The sequence below is a fragment of the Simochromis diagramma genome, unplaced genomic scaffold, assembly GCF_900408965.1.
Source record: "Simochromis diagramma unplaced genomic scaffold, fSimDia1.1 OVJJ01000604.1, whole genome shotgun sequence".
Lineage (NCBI taxonomy): Eukaryota > Metazoa > Chordata > Actinopteri > Cichliformes > Cichlidae > Simochromis > Simochromis diagramma.
The window spans coordinates 1472361-1499301 of NW_024387416.1; the positions used below are offsets into that span (position 1 = coordinate 1472361).

At 43.6% G+C, this 26941-nt stretch overlaps 1 protein-coding gene across 12 annotated transcripts in view; it reads right to left on the reverse strand.

The window, feature by feature from the left end:
* Nucleotides 1-25797, reverse strand: part of LOC120721804 (adhesion G protein-coupled receptor L3-like) — a 252581-nt gene extending 226784 nt beyond the window's left edge. For 6 of the 12 annotated variants that reach the window (XM_040012415.1, XM_040012413.1, XM_040012412.1 and 3 more), the window contains exon 1: nucleotides 25002-25797. The gene's annotated coding sequence lies outside the window, so the exon portion shown is untranslated. Of the gene's footprint in view, nucleotides 1-2; nucleotides 1219-25001 lie in introns of those variants that run through there. The other 6 variants (XM_040012419.1, XM_040012418.1, XM_040012417.1 and 3 more) reach the window with 4 other exon arrangements.
* Nucleotides 25798-26941: the final 1144 nt, after the last annotated feature.

Genomic DNA, 26941 nt, shown 5'->3' on the forward strand with positions numbered 1-26941 from the left:
ACCTCTTATAAACTCCTTGCTGCTCTCCTTGGTCTTTCGCACTCAGCAGAAACACTATCAGAGCCAAATTTACTGCTCTCGTCCAATCATTAGTGTTAAAGTACTGGCAGTAGTTGGGAGGTGAGGCTTCCAACACATCATCAGTGAGTTCTGGACAGAGAAATATACATCCATAAGGCTGAATGACCGACGCATTATCTGGAAAATCACCTCATTTTCCTGTTGGAGACAGACACTACCAATGTCTACTTTACCAGTGTTGCATAATCATATACATTTTTTAACTGCAAACAATCATGCCACCTTATCCATATATTAGCTGCTCCTTTAAAGATGAGTTTTTAAAGGATTGCACTCAATTAGCAGCCTAGCAAAACATAAGAAAGTGTAAATGTAAGAGGATCTTACATTTACAGTAGTGCTGTGAGATACTACAGATTTGGTATCGATCCGATAGAAAGTAAATACAAGGCCAAAATTACCGATACTAATACCAATACCAAGTAAACATGGGGGCCAATATTACCGATACTAATACAGATACCAATCCCAACTAATTACAGGGCCAAAATTACCAATACTAATACCGATACCAAGTAAAAACGGGGCCAAAATTACCGATACTAATACCGATACCAATACCAAGTAATTACAAGGCCAAAATTACCGATACTAATACCAATACCAAGTAAACATGGGGGCCAAAATTACCAATACTAATACCGATACCATGGGTTTTAACCTACAAAGGCAGCTCATGTAGAGGAGAGAAATGTGTCATTTATGTGATAAATTATCCTCTATTTGCAACCTCTAAAAACACTTTAATGACCACTAAATCAGTGTGATTTGTACTTTCCACAATATCTTGTTAATGCAACAAAACGTAACGCCTTTTGGCTTTTCATGCATTTTGAAATTGGGTTATTTGGAGTCCTGGAATGTGTATCGGCTATAAATAAAACAGACTTGACAATCAACACAAAACGGTTAAGTGAGTTTTCATAATGCGTGATTTCCAAAAAAACAACATGTACTTAACAGGGCTGCATTCTAGAAACAAAGTATCGATCTGATTGCACTGGTATTGATCCAAAACCAATACCAGAGCTGGTGTCTGGTTTTGAGCCACCCTCTAATTTCACCCTCAATAAACATGAAGCAGTAATTTTGAATAAAATGCATCTTTCTTACTGTCTTTTTTTTTTTTTTTTTTTTTTTTTTTTTTAGAAAACTGCACATCTGAGTAAAATACATGTGAAATATATACAATTAAAGGTGTCTTTATTTGCACAATTAATAATTAAGAAAAATGTGATTGGTATCCATTCAAGCTTATACCAATCAACTTCATTTGAACAGACTGCAATAAATTCAACGATTTAAAACAGCTTTTTGATTTCATCCTTTTATTTACAGGTTGAGCTACATTAACCGCAGGCACTGCAACTTTACTCACTGATTATTTTCATCTTCCTTTTATTGCAATTATTGTAAGAACCTCAATTAAAGTGGGGTTTGTAAGGTAAAGCTGGAAATATGCTTATTTCTGTCAGAAATCATGTGCAGAAACAGTCGTTTCGGAGAGATACTCAAAGCAGCAACCTGCTGGCTACTAGTCATCTGCTCTCATCTCTTATCTTTGTTGCCCAAAACCAGCACTGAACCTGCCCCGTAGTGTGTAAATCCTTGCAGTGGGATGCATTTAAGGGAAGGATTTCTAATTCTAAAAAGTGTATTTTTGTTACTTATAGGTATAATTGTTACTTGTTGATAAAATAATCCATCCGTGATTTAAAAAGCATCCTGACTTTAACTGGAAGTAAGCAAGACGTGAACATAGCAAGTTTAATCAAAAAGCTTGGCATTCTTGCATGCACAGAAAAAACGCTTTAGTCCGTGCATGCTTGCATTTTAGAGTTTTGCATTAAAACATCAGAGTAAAGGCTGGTATTTCTAATAACGGCAAGTAGAGAAAAGGCTTGCATGTTAAGTAAAAGCCTGCTGAGATACCGTTGTGAGACAACTGAGACTGAGATTAATTTTACATCCTGTTATTAACTTTTCACCGGCTGCTAAGGATATGCCACCAGTTAGAGCAGGAGGCACCGGGAAAGCAAAGTAAAAGAATTTTGTTGAAGTGCCAAGAAAGCTAGCCAGGCTCACTGGATATCCACAAGTGCATGATTGCCAATTGGTGAAACGCATGAGCGCAAAAGGAGGCTCTGTACAGTATGTAGCAACTCCACTGCATTAAGACAGAGAAAACTGCTTCTTTTCTTTGTTACATTATCCACTGTAGCCTGTTTCTTTTTTTTCCCCTTTCAGTCCCCTTGGCAAAAGGAGTGCTTTCCAAATTACAAAGTGATGAAACACAGCATGACTATCCAGCTTTCGCTGCCATGAACTTAAACCTGAATTTGATTTCACACCCCAAAAGTGATTCATTGTGGTACAGTGTGCTGAATATCACTGCTGAGTGTGGTTGTAGAGCAGCAGGCCATATTTCTGACCACGCCTGACAGTAATATTGGGTGTAACCGTGCTTTTCTTCTGTGTAAGATTTACAGTTACACCGTGGTTTGTAATGTTAATTTTAACAAAACTAAAGAAGGAAGTGCAAGCAGTGCAAGCTATCCCGGCCTTATGACACTCTAGTGTATGGCAGCAGCATTTTTCCTCACGTTCGTGAGTGTGCATTTGAGCCTGGTGGCAGCTGTCTAGCTTTTCCTTCAAAGGACGAGTAAACGAGCTGACCTCCCGGCCTTAATTATCCTACAAAGTCTCTGTTGATAACAGCAAAGTGAATTAATCAAAGAGCACAGAGCTGGCTATTGCTGATTTAGTTTAGTATTTATGTATACAGTATAAGTAAGTATGTAGAACACTTTAATCTGAACAAGCAATTACACACCTACACAAAAGCATACAAAACAACTGCTAGCTTATGTTGTTCCTGCCCAGATAAAGCATTCAGCCCGAGTGTGTTGTTTCCAACTACCAAGAGCTAAAAATAAGAGGAGAGAAAGCAACACAAGCGGCACAAGACAAAGTAGATTTAGCCACAGCCGCCTCACCGACTACATCAGTGTGCTTTAACAGGACAAATCCCAGAATTTTGGAGGCAGCAAGCGATGCTTGAACAGCTACTGTGTGAGCACTGCTAAAGAAAAGTGCCTACTCTACCTGCTTGCGGTGCCAGACAATGAGATTCACTATATAAAATGGTCCTATATTACAGAATGTAAATACGTCAAGACACTGAATGTAGTGGGGTTTATATTAAAAGGAAAACTACATTTGCAGTGGCGTTCCTTTCTATGGATTGCTTCTCTGCTGTCTTTGCTACAGCTCCTGGTTACCTAAGCCTTCATACTGTCTTAACATAGACAACAAATCACTTTGAAGAAAAGTTGTCCATTACAGAACTTTTTATTTTTTACCCGTTTATCATCATGCATCAAAACAACCCGTTATCAGGACATGGCGTCCCAATATGAGACGGCAAGCGGACGCAGGCGGCCGCTGTATGACTGATCCGAGTCGACAGCCTGTGGTGTGTCTTTATAAAAGCATTTATTGAAGCACAACGCCGCGGCCTGCCGAAAGCTCATCAAAGAGTGGCTTATTTTATCAGCCAAGTGGAAAATGTGCTGAGAGAGAGAGAGAGAGAGAGGGGGGCAATAGTGAGGAAGTCAGCGAGAGTAACTAAGCTATTGTGCCCATCGCTGACCCAAACACCCGCATTACAGTAGTCACGGCGGCTCACCACAAAAGCTCTAATCGGCGGAGCAGGCCTCTAAATTAAATGACCCTGTAGTTGTGACACTGTAACTGACAAGCCGGCCCGAGCACGCCGGGGCCAAAGGCAAAGGAGATATGGCTAATGAACAGAAAATGTATTGAAATGGCGGCATCTTTTACAAGCCCAGACAGCCTTAAGTAACCTACATACTCCTCTGTGAAGTATGTAATACGCCATGTTGGTACTTATTCGCCTACTTGCAGCTATTTCATAGATTATACGGACTTTAAAATGAGCTGCTCTTGGAGACAGAAATAACCAGGCTTCATAAAGATTCCATTTGCACCCTCAGGTAAACTGCACTTCGAGTATAACGTGCCATGACTCTCACCAAATGTAACTATTGCGGCTCCGTGTGGAGGAAGCTTCGCATAACCCAGGGGTGTCGGACTCCAGGACTCGAGGGCCGGTGTCCTGCAGGTAGATCTCACCCTGGGTCAACACACCTGAATCAAATGATTAGTTCATTACCAGGCCTCTGGAGAACTTCAAGACATGTTGAGGAGGTCATTTAGCCATTTCAATCAGCTGTGTTGGTTCAAGGACACATCTAAAACCTGTAGGACACCGGCCCTCGAGGCCTGGAGTTCGACACCTGTGACATAACCGATCGGCCATTGCATTAAAACCACGGACAGGCGATGTAAAGTAGTGTTGCTGGTCTCCCTGCGCTGCAATATTCAGCCGGGAAACCTAGCATTCATGCAAACTGCACTCCCAACGGCAGCAGCCTCCCTCCCTGCAAGGCAACGCTACAAACAAACCCAGGAACACCAGAAACTGGAGCGTAGGGTGTGCCGAATAAACCTGATCCACGGACGGAGCTGAAAGACCAACGGAGACCCCCATAGGTCCTCATATGCCTTATAATATTATCCAGATGATTTTGAAGTGCTTAAATCTCACTGATACAATTAACAAGTCAAACTGCAAAATAAAAACAAGGGCTCCGTTCGTGAAACGCGATTTTAATGAATTATACTGCACACCACGGTCACTTAAGAAATCACGGTGAGTCAGAGCCTGCTCGTTCTGAGGGGAGGGAAAGCTCACCAACTGAAATCAATGGGCAGCATTTATAATGCATGGGCAGCATCTACACTCCCAAGGGTCACATTAAATTCAAGGGAAGCTGATAACAATTGACTGAGGTAGCTGCCAACTGCAGGTAGATTATGTATAGTTACGTGTCTGCTTCCTCATTGTTGAGGCTCACTCTAATTCGCTACCTCTTCGCCTCTCTGTATCCCTGCTTTAGCTGCCGTAGATCCCCCCCCACCCCACCTCACCCACTCCCCCGTTCTTTTCTTCTCACCTTTCCCTTTCTTTTTTTTTAAGCCCTCATCATTTCTATCATCTTCTTTATGCTTTCCCTGTAGCTCCCATTTCTCTCTCACACCGCTCTGGCATACAAATGAGAAGAGATGATGAGGGATGTACAGCATTGAGCACTACAGTGCATCCCCACAAGACCTTCTCATACACTGGCCCTAATTGGCCTTAATTGGAGAGGGACGAACACTGGGATACGAGTCTGTAGGTTAGTCTGCGCCGCATGCACGCGTACTCTTGTTTGCGAGCTTTTGTCTGTGGACATATTTATTAAAAAACGGGGGGGGGAAAAAAAAGAAAAGCACAAACAAAACAAGTCGATGAACACATAGCCTCGAGTATAAAGCATTCAGCTAAAGTGGTACGCGGCACCTCGATTTTAAATTTTCATACGTGGGTGTATGCTGGCTCATGCGTTTGAATATTTATGTAAATATCATGTTTTTGTAGTCCTCGGGCCCTAGATTGCTTCTCAAGCCACAGCCAGATTTCTGTGTTATCACATGATCTCACCAACAAGCCAAGCTCAGAGAGGCTTCTCTAAAAAACAAACAAAAAAAAAGCAGCCAACGCCAAACGTGCAAAAACCTATGGTCAAAAAATAAAGCTGTCAAAACACCACATTCACACCACAACTCCCTCTTCAGAGCTGTTTACCTTGGTAGAGCAATATCATTATTACTATCACACACGTCTTTATTTAGAATGCATATATATTCCCACCATGATGACCAACCTTGCAACAGAACATAAAAGTCAATAGAGGGGAAAATTGTATGGGTAACACTAGTGGGACTTGACACGTAGGTCCTTCACGAGGGTGCACGACGCGCGCATCTACAATCGAGGCATTTAGCATTTTTCTTTGATGATAATGTCACACGCAGAGGCGCGTTTGTTCTGTGAAGGGCTACCGGCGCAAGGCCACGGAGAGAGAGAGACAGATAGGGAAGATGCAAATGAGACGTCATAAAACAGAGGAGTGCGTTCGACAGATCAGGACGCACGCTTGGGTGCTTTTTCCCGCGTGTGTCAAGTCACGTAGAACCGTGACATTTTGGAGCGATTTTAGATAAATTGGCCGGTTGTTGAGTCTATGAGAGGTCCTAAAATAAACCCAAGCAACCCAAGAAAAAAGTGAAAGACAAATGGATCTGATTGAGAGCTTAAACCTGTCAGCTTTCTCAGAGTTGTAATGACTCAGGGCTAATCGCTTAGACTGCTAAACAGCAGAAAACTGTGAAAATTACCCTTAAAATTCTCCAGAGCCACGAATCTTTTTGTACTATTGAAAATAGCAGCTCCAAAAGAATTAATCAAAACTAATTAATGAGTCATTTTCAAATTAGTTACTTTTTAACTGGATAATCTTTTCGGAGCTAACGTTAACTACGGTATATGTATTTCCCTGTGAGAAAGGGATACTTTGGCTATCCCCGAAGCAGGCCTCCTCTCCGCTTCAAGACCAAAAATCTGCAACTGATTGAACCTGTGGATCGAGTTACAGGTAATTTACTCCTGAATGCAATGGGAAGGGGGTCCCACGTGCAAATGCGTGCACCCCGACCAACCTTTCCTGCCCTTGCCGTCCCCATCCAGTCAAATATGGAACTTGACCCTTTCTGAATTCTGAAGCCGAGCTCCACACTGAATATAACTTTTGGCTTAGCGAGCGAGGCGTGTTTCCAATAAACTCCAACTCTATAACGGTGTGTGTGTGTTTGTGTTGGGTGCTGCTCCATGTGAATGCATGCATGCTCTGTGTTTAGGCGAAATTCAATTGTGTGTGTCTCTGTGTATACACGCCCGCGTCTTTACATAGGTCCAAGTGATTATTTGTTCATGTGTCACTGCTTTTCGGATGTGTGCGTGCGTGTGTTTCTACGGGTGTGCAAAGGTTCAGCGGTCATGTGTGTGCTGGAAGGAGGGGGCGGCTGTGGAGTGCCGCAGTACCCAAGGCGCCGAGGACATGGCTTGACAGGTGTGTGTGAAGGAACCTAGTGGTCTGCAGAACAGCAGCGGGCGGCAGCACAATGTGCCCATTCAGGCCTGGAAGGAGACAACCGAGATATCACAGGACCCCTGTGAGGTGGGGGTGGTCATCCGGGGGCACGGCAACCTTTCACTCTGACTACAGAGAAAGACATAATGGCATCGCCGCAGTAATGGGCTGTGTGACCTCACGCTGGGGAGCTGTCGACTGATATGTGACAGATTGAGGTTGTCTACAGTTTCTGCGCTGATAACTTTGACTCCTCGAGCTAAAAACTGGGTTTAATGTGGACCAACAGGTCTCTGTGTGGATGAATAAAGTGGGCATGTGAGCCTTGTCTTTATTTATGTAACAATGTAGCCATCTTAAACAAAAGCTCAGGCTCTAAACTGCTCCAAAAGCGGCTTCTGACAGGTTTTCTTCGCTTGGTTCTGTATGATGTCAGTGAGAGTGGATATTCCCAATATGGCTATCTCCCACAGCGGGTGTCCCACCTACCTGCTGTGGAAACCTTTTGATCAATTTGATGAACGTTAGATAAAAGGAGGGGGACGGGAGCTAAAACAGCTCCTTTTAGACAGTGGATGAACTGAGGCAGCGGTTCTACACCCTACAGGTGAGGCCCAGAGGACAAACACTCCTCACTCCTCCTCTGTGTGCACATGTAACCACAGTAATTGGACTCGAGCGAGGACCAAAATAACTGCACCGAGACCCTTCAGAGTAGGTGTGCGTGTCCACAAAGGTGTCACGTAAATAAGAAGCAACTCGAGTCCACTAATAAACATATCGAGGTGGAAATGAGCACAATAGCTGAGGAATACACAAAGTGCTTGTTTGTGCAGTTGCATTTCATGTTTTTCATGTTTTTTGATGTTCATTGCACAGTCTCAGGTCACACGGGGAGCAGTCAGAAAGTCACAAGCAGATGGTTTAATCTGCACTGGGACTTTTATTTTGGAAGTTGCCTGTACTCTTTCTGCTTTTCCTTTGACTTCCTGCCCTCCTGGTTTGCTCTGTGCAACTTGACTTGGCTTCTGTCACACACACCTGCTTCTGGGACGGTTCTAACGCAGACATTTACAGTCAGTGTATTGAGTGGGCACAGTTACCTCCAATACTCATGTCAGAACTCAAACGCAACACTGAAGCACCCAGTGAATTCCTTGCATCGTACAGATCAGACTAAGATTGGCAACTTGAACTCGGAAGAGCGAATAAGTGCGCAGTTGTACACTTCATCATAATATAGCACAGTTTGATTTCCATTTCATCCAATCACAATATGCAGCAAGGCCTAAAGTCCAACGTACACCATCAGTTACTCTCCAAAACACTTCAACAACTAATGTAAGTGCTTTGACTCATTTCCAGCTCTGCGTTCTCGCCTTATTTACAAGGAGGAACAAAGTGACAGCACAACGCACACCAGCGCGCACGCGTGCACAGACAGATCAAAGCAACTCGCATGACAAACCACTGTGATACACAAGCTAACGGCAGGATGTGACAGAAATGGGCAACGCGCGGAAGAATCGCACGACAGTGTGGTCCATACGTCTTTAACGCACATCTGACAAGAGCTTTTAAAACGCTCGCACGCACACGCGCGCACACAGACACAATGCCACCAGCACTGCTATCCATGCAGAAAATTGGACAGCCATCCTTCAGCTCCGACATAAATCTGTGGGGTGGCAAAACGCATCGGAGAGCAATATAGCATAGAACGAGTCTCCGCTGAATCCAAAAAAGTAATTGAATCGGGGATGAATATAGACGGGGTGGGATGAGAGTTGACGGAAAACACGTCTTTGGAATTTGATGCTCGGCAACACAACGTTTACAGGGAAGATGCGGGTAGGTGCTGTGAAGGGATCAAACGGCAAATTATCACAGAGAACGGGGAAGTAACCAGCGAGTTTGAAAGGTTTTTGTTGTATGTGCTGTTTGTCCTTCGTGCAAAGCTAAAACCCCTCAACTCCCGATAACGCGCCTCTTCTGTAAGATTTCCTCTGCTGCTCAAAATATCCACTATCAGCCGATAACCTTAACCTAGATACAATGTTGCCACGTACTGAGCGGCAAAGGTCTCTTCCTCCGAGTCCCAAGGCTACCTGCCAGCTAAATCACATTTGTAGGGTCATATTAAACATGTAGCCCTGAGGGGAGAAGAAGCCCAGCAAATAATGATGGGCATTTTTCTATTACTGAACGCCTGCATTGCATTATTTCCATGCTTCTGCGGTACCATGTGGCGATGGACTGTTTTATCTTACTATATGGGCTGTAGAAACAGGTTTAATTCTTCGCCAGCACAGGAGGAGATAAGCTCCAAGTTTTCATCAGGCCACCTGCAAAGACCAAATGTGACTGGATTCAGTGAAATGAAGAAAAAAAAACCCCAGTTGCTAGTCTGGGCAAGAAAAAAGTTAGAAGACAGGGCGGCACCGATTCTCTACCTTACATGCATTTTCTCTACGGGGTATTGAACAAAACAAGGATAACCTTTACAATACAATCTAAAAGTGCCTTTAACCCCTCCTCCCCAAAACCCACCTGTAATGCCAGACTGTCACTGACAAGAAACAAGAAAATATCATGGCCGTGAGCAGCAATCTGTTCAATCGCAAACTGAAGACATACTGATGTAAAAGCTGATCTTTGATGCAGGCAGCACATGTGCCATATCTACCTGTTTTCGGTAAATGCAAAAAAAGCAAACACTGCATCTGGTTTAGCCAAATATCCTCAGGGTACAACGAAGTGTTTGCCGTTTGCTTGGTGGATGGTTGTGTTGGATATCTGACTTTATCAATTAAAGACAACATTTCACCTCCAGCCACAGACCTGCAATTTCCCTTTCATTAACCGTAATCCTTCTTAAACTACGACCATGTGTTTTAATTGTCTTTCCCCAAAAGCGTTCCGACATAACCAAGTATTCATCCTTCATGAAAGTTCATTTCCCATAACTACGAAACATGTAATAGCTGCCAGGTGCAAAGTTAGCCAAAATAAATTACTGAACATTTAAATTAAAATACTTTAAAAAGAAATAGCATTGTATAACTATCCAATGTTCCAGAGTTTCACGAGTTCTTCCAATGTGCTCACATTTTAAATTAGTACATTTTACCCTTTTATTTATTATTATAATGTGATAATAATTGTACAATGAAGTGAATATGGAATAGCGACAAATGTGGTGTTAAGATTAGTTTTTTGTATCTATAGGTTTACAACTAATACCAATATTTAATAAGTTAAAAATCAGCTATATTGGACTATATATACCTATATGTCAACTTGTGTTTATGGTGTTACAAACACATGTCGCCAACATACTCCTAAAACGACTGAAATTGGCAAATAGCTAAAATCAGCAGATAATATGGGTCAGGCCCTAGTTCTGCTGTAACACTGCACAACTCCTAACTACAGAGTTTTCGTGATGGCCGATTAATTTTCCACGGACTTCACAGGAAGTGAGTGGTTGGCATTAAGTGCCCTAAATATGAAGTGTTCACTCAGCCCAGGCAGCTCTTGCCTAAAATATGTCTGAGACAGACTAGCTACTGGTCCGTGCTAAATATAAGAAAAGATGCTGGGAAAAGGCTTGTTCCCCATTATTGTAACCCAGGGAAAAGTCGGAGTAAGTTTCCTAAGTAAAGTGCTACCTCTGACCTCTTTTTACCTGTAATGGTTTGACAGGCTGTTTTTATTAAGTCCTCCAGGATTCGGGTTTGTGGACCAGACGACATTTTAACTGGGCGTGATAACTTGTTCCATCCACGCAGCTGAGGTAACAGGATAGCGAGACACCAAATGGCAAAGCTTTCCACAGGTCTCAGAAACTGTTGACTGTCAGCATCTTTCTCGGTTTCAGTTACATGGGTTACGCATAGGTCGAGAATGAGATTTTAAAACAAGGCTTGTAGGTCGTAAGATTGGTTCAGCATATTTTGAATTCCATTAAAATTGTATATGAAAACAAACTGCCGGTGCATGGTAACAGACACAACCAGACAGATGGCTGCCAGAGTGGGGTTTCTTATGCATGACGAATTGCCGCATCTGTTGGTGTGACTGTGCAAAGCTCGCGGTCGGGAAAAGTTCTCAAGAAAACAGGAGGAAGTGTCATCTGAAAACAGGCAAACAAAAGATACACTTGTCGTCTGATTCCGACGTAAAAGATCTTTTTAGAGTCGTGTACCACAGCTGAGTCGGACAGGACTCCTACGAGAACCCGAGGGCACTCAAGGTGGCAGTAACTCTCCAGATACCCAGGTGAGATCACCAGACGCCGTGTCTGAAATGGGCATGAATCCTCGGGGTAAACGTGCAGAAAGAACTCGAGGGATCCATCCACAAGCTTTGTCACACGTTGTCATCCAAGTTACAAAAATCCCCATGAACGGTTGGACAAACTTTGTCAGATGTCAAAACAGATCACAAAAATCATCAAAACCCCATCGAGATAAAGTGCTCAGGTGGCATCTTTCCAGACCTGAGTTCCTTTTCAATTCAGTTGTACTCCCTAATTGGATAAAAAGCATTGTTTGATGTGCATGCTCTTATTGTATTAAAAAAGAAAAAGAAGCAGGAAAGTCATACACGAAGCCCACCTTGTTTGTCTGCAGTGCAGCGATAGCGAAGGTTAGAATTGTCTCTGCCTCCCTCAGAGGCGTCTGGAGATGCAGGGGAAAAAATCGATGCACAAAAAGCACTTCATTCCAACTCAGTTTCAACCTTTACTGCCAGTATAATTAAAAGTGGCTTCTATGGACATTCCAATCCAAATTTCTCCATCAGCTGGAGGTATCCTGCTCCAAGTCATCAGGACTAAATTCAAAGGGGAAAAAGGCTTCCCACAGGAATGTCATGGCATCACGTATGAAGGACCCTGTCATTATTGAAGGTTGGTTATCGTCCAGCTGTTTGGTGACTGGATGTGTACAACAGCACCAAGAAATGGAAAAAGAGGTCGAGACACTGATGATATTAGCTGCTTCATTTTAACTCCTGTATTATCACAACAGGAATCTGTGACCTCGGAAAGCAATCGGAAAACCCGCAAAACCTTGTTTGTCGTGTTTAATTCCTATCAAAGCGACAGAAAAAGTGTGAAGCTGTTTTTTTTTTAATTTACACGCGGCGTCCAACACTGATAACACCAGCTGAGAGACAGAAATTACCAAATTACCTGTGTGTCATGGCTGCATCCAAGCTGCTGGACCAATTATTTCTGCACTGCTGCAATTGCAAAGGCCTCTCCAGCTGTGTTTGACACAAAGCTGGCTTAGGGAGGCTTACTACTGACCAAAAACATAAACAAGATTACAGGAGCCTAACCTTTCAGAGCGCTCATGAGTGACAGCACAACTCACGCTAAATGGACCTTTGGTTTGGCGCTGTCAAAAGGGGCGGATTGTCTCTTCAAGACGAGACAAAAACGCTTCGGGATTGAACAGTCGGGTAACGGCAGAACAAGGTGATCCTTGTTGTCCATACCGATCGATGACGGCTTGTTCATTAGCGGAAACTGCACAGCACACAGAAATATTAGAAAAAGACAACAGCAGGTGCAATAAAACAGGATTACAGACGACTGCCGAGCTCCAGCATTCCACTGATTACTTCCAAAGCAATAACTACTACCTTATTAATCATTAAGGGCAAAATGAATTCCACAAAGGGTTGACCTACATTGACCCGAGTTAACTCAGTTGTCTGCAGTTTCACAATTTCCCCGAGCAGGACTAGCATGCTTACTGTGTTAAGCTATTTGCTCCATGTCAACCTGACTTTTAGCTGCATTTATTATGTATGAGAGGGTTAAAAGGGTTCCATGAGAAGATTATAAAAGCTTAACATTTTGATGAGATTAATCTAGCTATCAATCTTTGCATGCACAGGGTAGTGAACCAATTATGATGTGGAAGTCAGTGAACAAATAACGTTCCCATCTTTGCATGACTGTATGTTCTGAACAGCTTCAAACGCATTAATTGGAGGGAGCATTATTCCTCTGCCATCCACCCTTAAGAAAAATTTATATCATAAGCTTGTCAAGTGTTCTCGCGAGGAACAGAGAAGTGGAGGGGATGTGGGGAAGGGTCGGTGCTCGCAACTAGCGCACACTGTCAGAAGATAGAGAATCACTGTGGAGAGCAGGAAGGGGAGTGGATGTCATTTGCCTGGAGAGGCCGATCTGACATCTCAACTCCCACTGTCTGTCAGTCTGCCTTCCCCGTGATGTATGGATGTTATATGGCACCGCTCACCCAGCAGAACCAGTCAATACTACCATGCTGAGGAATGTTAGAGCATGAGACAATGGGAGCCTGTGACCCTTGTTATGGAATGACAAAACTCCGAGAGGGTGGGGGGGAGGGGGCTGAAGCGATCTGGGCTTACGAAGAGGAGGGGGGAGGGAGGCTGTTTCATCATTCAATATCACATAGTCTGCAGTCCTGTGGTGGCATTTGAGAAATTGCACACTGGAAAACAACTAAACAAAAACGGCTTTATGGATGCCATCTGTGGCTGCGTTTAGGTTGGTTTACTGGCAATAATCCAATGTGTATTTTAAATACAAAAATAATAGAAATCAAACATTGTCGGGTAAAGAGAAGGGGGGGGGAAACCAACCCTACTGGGCTTATTTTCTTTATTGCTTCTGGTATTTGTGTCTCCAACCAGCCTCCATCAGGACAGAATCAGGCTTTCAATGTACTGCATTAAGAAGTATTACAAAAAGACTGGATTACGTGAGGAAACAACATCGTTTAAATTCATCTGTGTGCACAATCTGTAGTACTACATCTGAAATAAGAACTTAATTAAGAAGGAAAACATTTTTGCTCTGCGTTTTTAGCCACATCGCAGCTAAAAAGTCACATTTCTACTTGCAGTCGTTAGGCAAAATGCTGAAAATTACCAAAAGGGACACAAAGTGTCGATTTCTTAACTGATCGCACACGTCGCCTATTAGGGACCCCCGAGATGTGTTTGCTCGTAACGGAAGAGAGGGGTGAAAAATTCTGCACGCCACATAAAACGCCCGATACGGCCCTCGAACCGAGGTGAGGTCTCTGCGCATGCAGGCGACAGGCAAAAGACCCCCGTTTCTCCAGCTCGTAGCCCACGGGGGGGCTCCGTTCCTGCCTGCACGCCAGTGCCGTTATCTGCTGCTTATTATTTGGCTGAATGAGCCGGAGCGGGGCTCATGGGGCTCGCTTCTGACATAATGACTGATTACAGTCTTGTGGCTCCCTTCTAAGAAATCCCACTGTTGCCACCATTGCGCCAAGGCAGCTCAACATCACACAGGCGAGACCAATGTACGAGTGGAATCAGAGGAGGACGGGGGTGGCTGTTTTTTTTTACAGTGACAGCATAACTGTTACCCAGTCACTGAGCTGTCATGACTGACAGAGACCCCGGTGGACACCTGGGTCATCAACCTACTTGTCATCAGGTGTCTTGTTAACAAGCACCTCTTGAAATAATAACTAGACTGCAAAGAAGGGAAAAAAAGTGGCTAAATAATATTCTGCATTTTTTAATTGGACCTCGAATAGTTAGGCTACATTTGCTCTTCTCCTTCCTGCAGGAATGTGATACATACTAATGCCTACCGACATCAAGCCCATAACATGAGCCTGCTATGTCTGGAATGAACCATCCGCAAAGCACAAAACCTTTTATTTCCGAAGGCACAATGCATTCTCACTTGTGAATATGAAATACAGATGCCTGTGTGACAGGAAGTCGGAAAACAACACAGAACAGGCGCTGTCAATAGCTACCGTTTCCAAACAGGAAGAGTCACGCTGTCAGCACTTTTCAAACGCCAGCTTTCAGGCAGTCAATTAGGTTCAAGGTGAGACAAAAATGTGTTGTCATTTAAACGGTTTTGCTCCATTGGGGCGGTGCATCAATTCAGTCATCTCCATTCCAGAGGTGACAAAGGGCTGGCAGGGAAGTTTATATTTGCCAGTAGATACACAGTTCTGCTGTCATTACACCAACCTGAGATGAAGTGGGGATTTGCAGGTGCGCACATTTAAAATGCGCCATTCCCTGCGAGCAAAGCTTCATAAAGACGGGGATAAAAAAAACAAAAACAAAAAAAGGGGGGCTACCGCCGAGGAAGCTGCTGGCTGAGGTGCAGCGCCGGCCCCCTCCTACTCCCACGCTCCTAAACCCAATCCCGTGCCATCGATTAGGAAAAAATCAATTTAAGTCACAAGCTCAGAGAGGAGACGCTAAAATGCGGCAATACATTTTGAAGTTGCAAATGGAATGAGGTTTTGATGAACTCCACGAATTCACCTTGGTTTAATAAATGACAAATATGCCCTCTCTTAATTAAGAAAAAGAGAAAACGACCCTCGTGCGATAGAAGCATAAATCTTTCAGCGCGGAGCTATCCACGTGTATGAAAACACTTTAATTATCTGCCTTCAAAAAAAAAAAAAAAAAAAAAAAATAGCGTCTGCTCTCAGGAAATCTTATCAGGTATGAATGGAGAAATGGTATTTTAATTTAAAAACATTAAGCAGGATATTGTAATGCACATTTCTGCGAGGCATTCATGTTTTGTGTTCAATTACAAGCTCTTTTGAACTGAAAGTATGTCAGAAAAAAAAATGTTATAATGGATTTTTTTATAACCCACAGATAACAGCGTAACACTATTAAAATTTATGTTTTTCAGTTTGCTCGGATCTTTTCAAAGATGTTGAACTGAAGCGTGGATAGATACCTGAACCGGCATACTAGCCTTGAGCCCGAGGACCCGAGGGTTCGTCTGTGCCAGGCAGGCAGGCGATTCAGTGCCTCACAACAAAGAAGCTCAAAACAGCTACAAACAGAGAGCTTAAGGAGACGAAACAACCCAAACTCGACATCGTTTAAATGGCACATGTACACGTCTGTGCCCAGAGGTCCCAATTACTTGTAGTACTTCTAGAGTTGGCGGAAGCACCTTTAGCTATCAGGGTCTTTTTCTGTGGGACAAGCTCCCAGGTTGGATTCAGGAGGCAGACACCTTCTTTATCTTTAAAAACAAGCTTCAGACGATCCTCAGGGCTGGACTTTAATCCTCGCTGCCATAAACTCCTTGAGTACTTCTCCGCATACATCCTCATTCTCTTTTGTCTTTTTTTCCTCACTCCTCAAGCCGGTCATGGCAAACCGATGTCCCTTACTGAGCACAGGGGTCTTTTCCCATCAACGCAAAGTCTGTCGCCAAGTTGACTCAGAGAGGACTGTCAAAGCACCGGGGTTCGCTTTCTAACACTGCAGGACGGATTCAAGAGATGAGTACAGTTTTCCCTCGATATAACGCGGGTCACCTTTCGCGGCCTGACTGTTTCGCAGATTTTTTTTGCTTTTTTTTTTATTACAGTGTATTGCGTTCTGCGTCCCAATCGGCTTTAGACCACCGTCAAACAATCTCCTCAGTGTCTCCTGTACAGTACAGAATGGGGTCAGCTTGTCAACTTTACAAAAATCTTCGATCGCTAGCAGTGCGACTCCGAAGTGCTGCACCGCATGTTTGTAAGTTTTCTCCTCAACAAACACAACAATGTCTACGAAATGTTTTGCACCATCAAAGGCACCTGCGGTAGCACCCAAAAGGCAGTGGAAGATGCTAACCATTGCACAAAAAGTAGGACTTCTGGACATGCTAAAGGAAGGTACAAGTTAACGTATTTTTCGGATTGTAATATAATACTGGACGAAGGTTTGAACTTGGCTACTTTGCAGATTTCACCTATCGTGGGTTATTTTTAAAATGTAACTCCCGCGATAAACGAGGAACGACTGTATTGTTAATTTTATATCACTTCCTGGTTTATTTCTTGATTCATCATCAAAAAACATGAATGCAACCAACCATTTAGCAATACCCCTTTTTATTCAAATGGCAAGACTGAGAGGGGGGCTAAGTTGTTATGTGCAAATCTGCACCTGATATTTGCAGATACAGCAGCCAGAGAACAAGGAAGCTATCTTCATCTCTCTTTGCTGGCCAATTAGTGGTCAGATCAGGAGGTCCCGATGGTTTAGGGAGGCGTAAATACTAACCGTCCATTTCCATTCATTTGTATGCGGCTGCAGGTGCACTACCTTATTATGTATTCAAGCCCAAACCTGCCTCCCAAACAGGCCATAAATTAACTTCTTTTAGGGCTTCGGTCTCAGAGAAGCATTGCATCTTTGTTTGAAATCCTCTTCCCTCGTCTAAAGTTCACAAAGGAAGGGGTTGAGGAGGGGACTTCAGAACAAAAGAAAGCTATCGATATAGTAGCAAAAAAACTTTGGTGTTATACTATAAAATGCACATAGACAAATGTATCAGATTTTACAGAGTAGTAAAGAGGCTGATGTACTGCGGCTCCGTCAGGCTTTGTCAGTTTGATGGCTTTTGGATACCTTTTAACACCACCGACAGGGTCGTAAGAGTGGCTTGGCTTGCTTTAAATGCTAAGTTGACATTTTTGGGTCCATATCTGCACTCCAGATGAGAATCTATCCTTTTTCCCCCTCCCTCTTAAACCTTCATTTTCCCCGGTCCGGGTCTGCCATCGTGGGCCTCGTGTTAACATCGCCGTACAAGAAACCGCTTTTTTTGGAGATACAGATACAGTGAGTGCTTACTTCATCAAGTAAGTAGCGACTGATTGGACTCTTCTGCTGTTCAGTGGTCATGTACTGCAGCCGCTCTTATCTGCAAGCATTACAAGAAAAACAGAAAGCACGCATTCTGCATTTATATCTGCGGAAGCTAGTTAATGCTTTGTGCTCGCGCCTTCTTGTCATGCAGTCTTTGTATCTCTGCCTGCAGAGGTTGTTGAGTGTTAAAATGTGCCTGCTAAGTGTTTTGACCCCCCCAGGGACAACTTAACTAAGTGTCAAATTAAGGGTGCAGGGTTGGCTTGCAGATAATTAAAACTGCAGTCTGAAAAACATAAGAATTTTTTAAAGCGCACTGACACCGGTCACGGTAACGTATAAACTCGAGCTTGACAGCGAACTAGCCTTGCAGGCCTTTATTAAAATTGAATGCATAAATTAATGTGACATGCCAGGGCAATTCAAAGCACAGCCGAAGACTGGGGTGTTCCGCCAGTGCGGGAGCGGAAGCAACACTGAAGCAACAGTTGAATTCACATGCAACCGGTGATCTTCCGCCTACCTAAGAACTGCTCAACGTCCTTTTCCTATTCACCGGATGAACGGGGGCGTGCCCACCCACTCTTTTCTATACAATTTAGCAAATAATACTATGAAAGGGTGCTCCTGTGGAAATATAAGCAGGCCTATCAACAGCAGCACATGAACCAGCTTGCACTGTTCTCTAAGATAATTTGCCAAAGACACTGAGGCAGACCACCCAGCTATATTAACACCCACATAAGTAAAGTTTCTATGTAGGGAAACTGCAAAATATCCTGAGAAATCAGAAAATGATGCTACTACAGGTGCATTGTTGGAAAATTGGTCGGGTTTACTAAATACCAGATGAACTCACTAATCCAGAAATAGATGTTTTTGCCTCACCCTGTGTTTTTCTGACATGAATTTTACTATATATCTAAAAAAAAAAATGGTAAAAGTGTTATGTTTCTACACTGCAATAAATACACAAAAAAGATAATATTGATGCCTTGCGTTCAAACCCTTCCTCGAGTAACCTCTGCTAAAACTTTGCTCTTGACGTAACAAATATTGATGCATTTCCCTGCATCCTACAACTATAGCGGCATTTTAAAAGGCATCTAAAATGCTCTCAAACACCGGGGTCACTGTCTCCACAGCTACGCAGAATCAGGGAACTAATTGTCCGTCCTTTCCATCGAGCACCAGCTGAAGTCTCCATTTCAACTCTAACCCCATTTCCTACAGTTTAGTGTTCATGGGGTTGTGAAAGCTTGTGTCAAAACCTTTGTGTCCAAGCTCTTTATGAGACAGGACAGCTAAAGTGTTGAGAGGCACGGACCTCGAGGACCTTTCCGTGGCCATGTGCCTCCTTTTTTTTTTTATTTTCAGCCTTTGCTTTTCTTCTTGTGTGACATTCCTGACAGAGAAAGGGCCCCAGCAGACTGACCTGTCTCACTCCTAACAGCATGATAACTCCAGTCTTGGGGACGTTTGTAAAAAAAACCAAGAGCCCTGAGGAATGTGAATGCGCTCCAGCGGGTGGCCAGCTGGTGATTTCTTCATTTCTTTTTTTACTTTTAAAGGAAACAGGTTTAAATAAAGTAAAGACAAAAAAACCTGCACATTTGGAAACTGTATCTAGACTACATATGTGTGTTTATAGGATTATACAGGAGACACAGCTACCTATCATTTAAAACACACAGGAGAAAAATCAGCCACCAAATACAAAACTCCCTGAATATGTTTGTGTGATGCTTAGCATGTCAGCATCCAGCCGCAGGGATAAACAATCATTCGACTGCAAAATAGGTTTTTTAAATCCATCACTTAGACAGCCTTTATGAGAATTCAGAAAGCTCTTCTTCTGTAGTGTCCTTATTTTAAAAAACACACTTGTCATGGATTTTATGCAGTTCTGAGTTATGCTCATGATAGGTAGGAAAAAAGGTATACTCTTCAAACATCTGTGTCAACCTGCATACAAAAGCTGCAGAATCAGTGCTGACGAGCAATCCAAAGAACCAAGTCTTGCTAATTACACTATATGTTCATCTAATTAACCATTTAGTGCATCTGTGGTTTGAAACCAGATGGGCTACACGTGACCCTCCAACCAGCTAACAACAGAGAAGACTGGAAAACGTTGCCTGGACTGATGAGTCTCGAGTTTTGCTACGACATTCGGATGGTAACGTCAGAATTTGGACGTAAACAACATGAAAGCATGGCTCCATCGGTTGAGGCTGGTGTTGGTGGTTCAATGGTGTGGGGGGATAATTTCCTGACACACTTTAAGTACTTTAGGGTGTTCCTCCATGCTGTCTCCATGCTAACACATTTGCCTTACATACGAAAGACCTCTGATTTGATACCAGGAGATACAAATCCAGCCTCAGGTGGGGTTCACTAGCGAGTGTACTTCCTAGTGCGGCTCAAAAGTAAGGATAAACGGGATGGTTACATCAGGAAAACCATCAGGTGTAAAATCTGTACTGTTGGAGCAGCTGAAACTCTGGACCTACTTGTACCAATCAAATTGTGTTGAAATCCTGCCGTCACCTGAATGCTGTTGCTGATCATGCCTATCCTTCCATGACTGCAGAAACTGTTTCCTTGAACATAACATCGAGTCACCAGAACTCAGTCCAATAGAGATCTTTTGGGATGCCTCGTAGATTTGCTGTCATTTTCATGTCAACACGGACCAAAATATCTGAGGAATATTCGCAGCACCTTGTTGACTCTATGCTGTGAGAATGAAGGTAGTTATGAAGGCTTAACCTAGTACTAGCCAGGTGTAAACTCAGGCTCTTTGTCCCACAGTGTGTCTTTGTCCTGTCTCCCTCCCCTCATCTCCAGCCTGTCAACTAGCCTGATTCTTCTGGAGGCTTCTTCCTGTTAAAAAGGGAGATTTTCCTTCCCGCTGTCTCCAAGTGCTTCCTCACAGTGGGAGTTTTTTCTGTTACTGTAGGGTCTTTACCTTACAATATAAAACACCTTGAGATGACTGTTGTTGGGATTTGGCACTGCATAAATAAAGCTGAATAGAATTATTACTAATAAGGTGTGCAATGACTGTCATTATCATGATTTCACCCAGCTCGTTCTTATAGATGTTGCTGCGCTAACCCCCAGCTGTTTATTACATCAATTGAGCTTTCCTATTGGTGGTGCAAGTATGACCACAGAAGGCTTATGAGGGCATGTAATTCTAGTGGCAGCTCCACGGGGAGCAGTTAGCCTCAGCAAGCCCACAGAACTCTGGACTAAGAGCACCTTTTCCTCACTAGATTTACTCTTCATAGCCTTTTCGGACCTTTCCCCCCCCCAAAAAATAGCACATAGCAAAAATATCAGTGGGCAGTACAGCAGGGCTCTTTCTGTACTGTACAGTAAGTAAGCCCCCAGACTTTTAGTATGAGCAAATATCAAAGCACAGCCATTATCTTGGATGATAACACGGTTTTAAAATCACAAGGCTTTCTAAAGCTTCAGATATTTTGTCGTATCTCCAGGAGCCCCAAAACAATGGACAGCTGCAGTCATTAGACTGACAGAAAACACAACTCTCAACTTGTTAATCTCAGTTTCCATTTCCAGTCCGGCAGCGCCTCCAACGCTTACCGATTTCCGTGTGGGAAGGAGATTTTTTTGTGTGTGTTTTTTTTTTCTCCACTGAACCAATCACCAAAGACCAAACTATTCTCCTGGAATTTAACATCACTTTAAGTTAACACTGATGTCAACATAGCGTCGTGTCGGGGTTTTAAGAGACGAGCGTGTACAAACAGCTCAGGATCTTCCTCCGTTTGCCGTTCAGTCGCCGTGCCTCGGGGGTGCCAAAAACAAGCAAGCACTGACGGTTTAAAATATCCCTGTCGCAGCAGACAGCTTGATAATGCTTGACAATGGATTTAAAGGTCTGGGTCCAGGCAAACAATCTCATCTAGCCCTACAGTAATTGCTAGTTGCCAAAAAAACAAAAAAAAACAAGTGTTGTGTTTTGCCATCTCCACCTCTTCCGATTTCTCCTAAATAAATAATACAAATAAATCCTCTCCTCCATTAGCGCTAATGTACAAAATGAAAAGAAAATCACAGTCAGAGCTCTGGTCCCACTGTGCACTGTTTGTATGAGCGCAAAAATAAAGAAACAAAGAAAAGAAAATATAACTGTGACCTCTGCTGCTGTGTATGTAGTACGTGACCTTGAGCATTATTCAGGTTTGCAGTTTCAGTCTGACGACTACACCACAGGCAGTTGTGTAAGAGAATAAAGAGGGATTCATTTACTCAGTGATTCTGCTATACTGCTTCTCAAATAAGGGTCAATTAGTACAGCGTTTGGAGTCTTTATCGCTGGTTTTAACTTACCACCAGAGGGGTAGCTTTTACAGCACAAGTCCAGCATCTCTAGAGTCTAATTGATTTCTTGAAAGCCAGAAAGTTTGCACTTCATTTTTAATCCTGTTTCTAGCAGGGATGCACCGATATATCGGTATATTTATCCTCGCTGACTGCAACTAGAAGATGTTTACCAGTGGCTCTGGTTTGTGTTAAAATGCCCTAAATTTGAATGCAAAATCACAAAAGATGTTGACAAATGCAACTCTCCGGAGAGTAGAGTGGGTTTTTTCCCCCCCCAATTGATACACCAGTAAAAGCCCTCGCTGTACATAATATGAGCCTGCATAAGCTAACCTATGAAGAAAATTGAGAGGCCTATATCTCCATTCATACGCCAACGAGAAATTGGATTCCTCCCGACTGGCAATTGTGTCCAAAAAGAAAGAAAAAGAAAAATCAAATCAAATAAATGGAGCTGCCTAAGGAGAGAAATTCTCTTGCTGAAAAGCTACACAACATCAGTGGAGTTTAAAAAAAACAGGGTGGGGATGGGGGCATCATAGAGATCCGACAAAATGAGAAGGGGGGGGGGGAGCTTTCCAGCAAGGGCACTGAATTAACCCATATTAGTGTAATACAATGCAACAGGAAGAAATATGTGCCAGCACAAAGTGTTGGGCTCACACTGTGAGGAAAAAAGAAAAAAAAGCACGATGGAGTGAGTCACTCAGCAGACAAAAGCATGCATGAATTTGTCTCTCACGCCGCCTCTAATGAGTCAAGTCAGTGGTTTTCAAGGTGAAGGGTTGTGATCATTCCCGGGAAAAATAAAATAAAATTAAAGAAAATTGATTTAATTTCTAAGAGCTTAAAAAAAAGAGGGTTAGGGGGGGAAATAATAGCAGATAGCTGAGAGACAATTAAGAGCATAAGAAGTGACAGTGCAGCAGGGCTGTTTCTGTGTCCATCCCTCCCCACCTGGCGTCATCTCCCCGCGTTCCCTTACCCGAGGTAACCGATTCAATCAATACATCAGGAGGCAGCTCGAGTCAAGCTCCATTTTCCTACCGTGACGGCAGCTCAGAGAAAAGCAAGGGAACAATTATTTTATTTTCATACAGCTCCGTCCCGTCAGGTATCCCACCGGACGTCGGGTTCAGCCGCTGTTACGTTAAATGTAACCTAGTTTATATTCCGCAAGGAGCGACGTTTAGCTGAATCAAGACGGATGAGACACGTGGAAAAACAAAGTGCAAGTTGACATTGCGGTTTAGTCATAAAGCATCGGATGTCCCCTCCAGTTTCCCCTGGAGGAGGAAGGCAAAGTTTTTATTGTTGGTAGAGGAAAACTGACTGTGTGCGTTTCTGTGCACACGCTGTGCATATGTCTGCTTCTCGCCTGCTTGGGGGCATTTTCACCGATGGAGATTATATGACAGATGGTGCTGCAGTCCCCGGCATAATGAATGTAATTGTCAGATAAGGATACAGCCAACAACGGCGTTAATGACATCCTGAAAAGGAGTTTTTAGGAGGGCTGGGGTGGGGTGCGTGGAAGTTAGTCACAATTCTGAAGTACAAGAAGCCAAAAGCCTGGCTGAAAAACTCATGAAAGATCACCCCCACAGGCCACAGCTGTTATATTATTCAGCATCAAATAGAAGAAGTAGAAGAAGAAGGAAGGAAGAAAATCAAACCATATTCTAAATGATGAATTGGCAATGAAGGGCGTCACTGTGCAGCGATGAGAAAACTTCTGATCCGATTCAAAGCGATGGGCTTAGTTACCTTTTCCGCTTTGATTCTGATGTTGAAAGACAGTGTGCTGTCTTCACATCAAAGAATTCGGTGCAGTGCCCCCCCCCTCAACCTCAACCCTGCATTTCTCTCACACAGACGCCGGGCAACACGGCTTCCTTCAGCTCAGGACTCACCTTTCTCTCTTTTTACGTGCATGCATAAATTAATCCGTGCATTATTTGCGTGGTTGCTGCTGCTTTGTTTGGTTTTATTTCCCCGCGCTGCAGCACACGTTCAGCTGCAAACACTGACACTTTTAGAAAATGTAAACAAGTCATGCTGACTGAGAGTGGAGGTATATGAAGATCCCGCACAGCCTACGCCAATAAACTGCATATTTCGCTCTTGAGGCACAGTCTACCTATTATAAAATATTTAGACCACTCACACCACTGCATCTACCCTCACACAACACAGGCCTATTCGGGCATCTTTGAAAGACACACACACGCACAGTTCAGCCCTTGCAATCACGTCTCAGCTGCATCCCATTCAAACCACAGCGAGACATCCTCCTTAAATCATGAGGCAAAGAAACTAAGAAAAAGAAAACTTCATTCATAGGAATGCAGCGGATATGCAACTTATTTTAAAAGACATTTAACAAATGGGGGAAAGCACTACATGTCGTTTTAAGCGCCTTTTGATTGGTATGGAAATCAGCTCACTTTAACCCTCCAACAGGACGTTTAATAAGTCCAAAAATATATGAATAAATAAATAAATAAATAAAACGGGGTGAAATTTCATATTTCCAAATTTCGATCTGACGGGCGCTGATTGCACCTGAACGCACCGATAGCCCGGCTGAAGTAATTAAAGAGTGGAGGGGACGCCGAGGTTGACATTATACATCACACAGAGCGTTTCTGCACCGCTGCAGGGGGGCGTCCATTCACGGGGATCATCATCATCACCATCACTCCCATCATCATCATCATCATCATCATCGCCCCGAAGCCCCCCAAATCTGAAGACAGCGGCGGGTATGCGCACAAACTGACGGCCAAATGCATTTTGAAGAAACACGAGCGTCACACTTACCGCGCATTTAGAAACGGCGGAGGAAATAGCACTCCGTCCTCAAAGTCAGCGTTAATTTCAAGTGTCTTTTCAGGTACAGTCCTTTACTGCACAGCGAGTGTGTGTTTGTGTGTGGGGGGGAAAGAGAGAGACTTGATGGGGGTCGAAGAGAGAGAGGGAGAGAGGAGGGCAGCGATTCCAAAGTGTTGCCTCCTGTCGCTCCGTTCAATATCCCCGTAAAAATCGCCTCTATCTGCCGCTGCTGCTCCACTATCCAGTGATGAAACGGCGGCTTCCTCGCGTTGCATCCACGGTACACTGTCCCCTTAGATCCCTTTATGGCACAAGGCGTCCTTTCTGTGTGCGGGGAGGCTACATCACGTCCCGTAAAAAGCTTGAAAAACGCCAGCAGCCCCTCTCGCCACCATGCGCTCACGCACACCAACACACGATTTAAAATAGAAGAAAAAAAAAGAGTATCCAGATGAATTTAAGTGGGGGGCAAATGAGGAGTGGGGACAAGAGGAGGTAGGGAAGGGAGGGTATCTTGTGAGAAAAGCTCCACGGAAGAGGTGAGGAGTGTGAAGAAGAAGAAAAAAGAAAAAGAAGCTAAGTTGTTTGGGTCCAGAAAAACTGAGCTCTCTGCGACTATGACAAACCAATTGCGCGCACTGGCTGGGAGTAATTCTGTACGGAGACCAAGGGGTTTTGGAGAGCCAGTGAAAGGTGAGAGGAAAAACTCGGATGTGGATTGCCGCTCTCGCCGTGTACTCGGGCTCCACCTAGCAGCAAACACGAGATAACATCCTGCAAAGCAAGGGGAAGAAGAAAAAACCCTCCACCTATATCTCGCCCGAGGCTGGCAAGGAGTCCTATGTTATATTACATTCTGTGTGTGCGCCTGTGAATGCAATATTTATACCGAAATCCTCTGCTTCTCTCTCAGAAGCTTCAGCGATTTTTAAGAATACAACTGGAGTAAGAAGTGTCCATCAAAAGCTTAATGGAGGGAAAGAAGGGGGGAGATTTTGGGTGATTATTAAGAAGAGTAATTCAGACGACTTAGCTGGAGGCTGGTACATATTTATCCCATGTAACTCCAGCTGTTCCCTTTACTTATATTATATAGCCAAGAGTATTCACTCCCCCATTGAAATCATTGAATTCAGGTGTTAGAATGTGCTTCAGCATACCAAGAAATTTTGGGCTATTTCAAAATCCCTACTTTTTTAGAAAAGTTTGGAAATAGCCCCGTCCTGTTCCAACACGACTGTGCAAGAGTGCAAAAAGCAAGGCCCATAAAGACGTGGATGAACGAGTTTGGTGTGGAAGAAGTTCACTGGCCTGCACAGAGTACTGACCCCAACCCAACAGAACACCTTTGGGATGAATTAGAGCAAGACTGCAAGCCAGGCCTTTTCATCCAATACCAGTGTCTGACCTCACAAATGCGCTTGTGGAAGAATGGTCAACAACTCTCATGAGCACACTCCTGAACCTTGTGGAAAATCTTCCCAGAAGTCTTGAAGCTGTTATAGCTGCAAAGGGTGGAAACATTATATTAAGCCCCGTGGATTAGGAATGGGGTGTCGCTCAATTCATACGCATGTGAAAGCAGACGAGGGAAAACCTTTGCCAGTATAATGCATTTTAAGCCTCAATCGAAGACAGTTTTACAAAATGTAACCCCGGGGTGGCAGATCGATGTAGAGATTAAAAAAACAAAACACTAAAATCTTTGATGACCTTTGAAAGCAGCCCCAGCTGCACCCCATCTCCAGCTGGAGCCAGCCAGCCACTCGCCCTCTCAATCATCCTATAGCCAATTAATCACTTTAATAATCCTAATTACAATCAAACAATAAGTAATCATCCAATCACTCACCCAGTGCTCCGCTAAGGAGCCCATGCAAACACAGAGCTCGTAAAGCACATTTTTGCACTTGTTTCCCGTCTGAGGA